This window comes from Morone saxatilis, unplaced genomic scaffold (assembly GCF_004916995.1).
Source record: "Morone saxatilis isolate NCDOM2014 unplaced genomic scaffold, NCSU_SB_2.0 Contig1, whole genome shotgun sequence".
Lineage (NCBI taxonomy): Eukaryota > Metazoa > Chordata > Actinopteri > Moronidae > Morone > Morone saxatilis.
Window position 1 is genome coordinate 8722988 of NW_023339651.1, and position 2631 is coordinate 8725618.

Consider the following 2631-nt stretch of genomic DNA (forward strand, 5'->3'; position numbering starts at 1 on the left):
TCTCTCTCTCTCTCTCTCTATGTAATCTGCCGCCGCCGTGGGCGAGAAGACACAACAAGAATTAACGACCAAGTTTCATGCAAGGATGAACATATAACTAGTATGAAAGAGAAGAAGGAGAAGAGAGAGAAAAAACGAGGGCACACAGGCTACCGTAAATATTTGCTGGTAGTTTACCTCTTCAAGTTTTTCCCCCCCTCGGATACTCCTCTTCATTATCGGGGAAACGTCGAAGGATAAAATGCGCGGCGACATATCCGAGCGATTTCGTGGGATTTGATCTCCTAAAACGAAGGCTGAAAAGCTTGCGCCGAGACATGGAGAGGACCTGATAACAACTAATTGAAAGGTTAATCTACATAGCAGCCTGTGACAAAGTGGTACCCTCCCCCTTCTTCTTCTTCCACTGTAGACATCCCTACTTCAGTGTAGTGGAGCGGACCGTCGCCCCTTTAGTGCGCTCCTACAATGATATTGTCAATTTCACTTTTTCCCCCCCTCCATCAACATGTCCAGTGATGAGCCAAGAGGAACATTTCTTCTTTTTTTTTTTTTTTTTTTTTGTGGTGGTGGATTAGTCTCGGCAGGCTACATAACACTTTTATGTCATAACACACTCCCCCCCCCACACACATATCTATTAACATTTATTCCCTATGGGCATTTTTCTAACTTCCATTGATGTGCTGTAGATATAAAGCTCAACACATTTGATTGATTTTGACATAAACACATTCAAAAAAATCCACTTTTATTATTCATTTCCTTTTCTAAATGAGCTATTTCTCTCACTGGCCAATAGTACCCAGGGCAGTATGGGATATTATACACCAACATACCCCTAATCTGCTAATTAACTTCACCATGCCTAAGGAAGAGCAATAGTTGTTAGCAATAATGTAGATCATTAAATTGTCAGCCTTTTTAGATTCTTTGCGCTCCCCCTCGCTCATTCACTAACTCTTAAAGCAGCATTAGAAATGCCAGAAAGCTCATTTTTCATGCAGTAATACAGATGTAATTAGAGAGATAATTGGTAACTTCCCATCAGATTATAAACACATGCTGTACTGTACAGGCAGCTTTAAAGAGATCTCAAATGAAAACATTTAACCCTTATTAAAAAAAGAAAGAAAAAAGAAGACATATTTGATGTGTAATTTGATTTGCATTCATTTTAATTCACGTGTTAATAGTCTTGTCATTATGTTGTATCTTCATCAGATGCTCTTGTTACCTCGATCGCCTCATTGATGTTTTTCTATTTACCTGTAACGCCCGTGCTCCCCCATTTACAGCGTTAATATCGTTCAGTGTCTCGTTGCCGTTCAAGCCCTTGACATTTATTTCAATCTGCCTATTGATAATTTGTGGTGAACACATGCAAATAAAGAATAAAAAAAGGCTTATTCCACCGAGGCGCTGTTGTAACATTTTGTTAAAGCAGGTGAATAACGGGGCGGGAAGGAGAGGAAGGAGGAGGAGGGGGTGGTTAGGATCTGATGCGTTTAGAGGACTGGTGTCATGATGGAGGCGCTGACCAAACCTGCCTGTGTCTGGGTTATAATGAATGCCACCCTGGGCCCCAGCAGGTCCTCCACTGCTGCATGGGTCCAGGGATAATTTGAATTGGAGCATGTGCCATTGCAATCTGCCCATCCCCCCTCCTCAATCCCTGCCAACTGCCACACTGGTGTTCACAAACACTGCTGCCCATCTGCGGGGCAAAACACTGGCCAGGACCCCAGTTACTCCTTTTGCCTGCGTTCAGAAAATGATATTCTGGTCGCGAACTCGCTTTTGTAGGCAAAATATCACAAAGTCAAGTTTTTTTTCTTCTTCTCTCGGCTTCAAAAGTTGTTAAAAAAAAAACCCATTTAACTCAAAACAGTAAATGAAAAGAGATTTTGTAGATTGCTGCTACACAATAAAACATTTAACGCTCCTGAAAAAGGCCCCCGGAGCTCACTAGCTTACAAAACGGATAGCATAGTTTTTGTAAAGGAGTAAATTAAATGCACACATTTTACGCTCGTTTCCCAACCCTTTGCATTCATTGAGCAAAGCAAAAGTTTACCAAGAAAAAGTGCGAAAAAAGTACATTTAGTAGTTTCCTTATTGTGGCAGGGATTCTCATTACTTGATCATGGCTCCCTCTTTTTGTGTTTGTGTTTTGCCATCTGTCATCTTGAGAGGCAAATGAACCAGCTGCCATGGAGTGTGATCTTGCCCAATCAGAAATGTGGTCCTTTTCAAAGCGCATCTGTGTGAAACCTTAAAAAATGCTGATGAAAAAAAAAAGTGTCTCAAAGTTGTTAATAACATTTTGGCTGGAGAATGTTTTCACCTAGACGGCCCTGATTAGCATAACTGCATAAACTATGCCTCATTAGAGGAAACAGAGCTCTTGTGCAGGGAGTGTAGAAACCCGGATTCCTTCCTGACATGCTCAGAGAAAAAGAAAGAAAATATGATGTAACAGGTTGTTCTAGGGGAACAAAAAAAAATGTAATTCTCAATCACACTTCTTTGTACAACAGATGAGTGTTGAATTGTTTTCCACAAAACACTTGAGACACTGCCCGACACTTCTGCTGGCCCACAGTCAGTGGGAAGTGGTGGGGGGTGGGA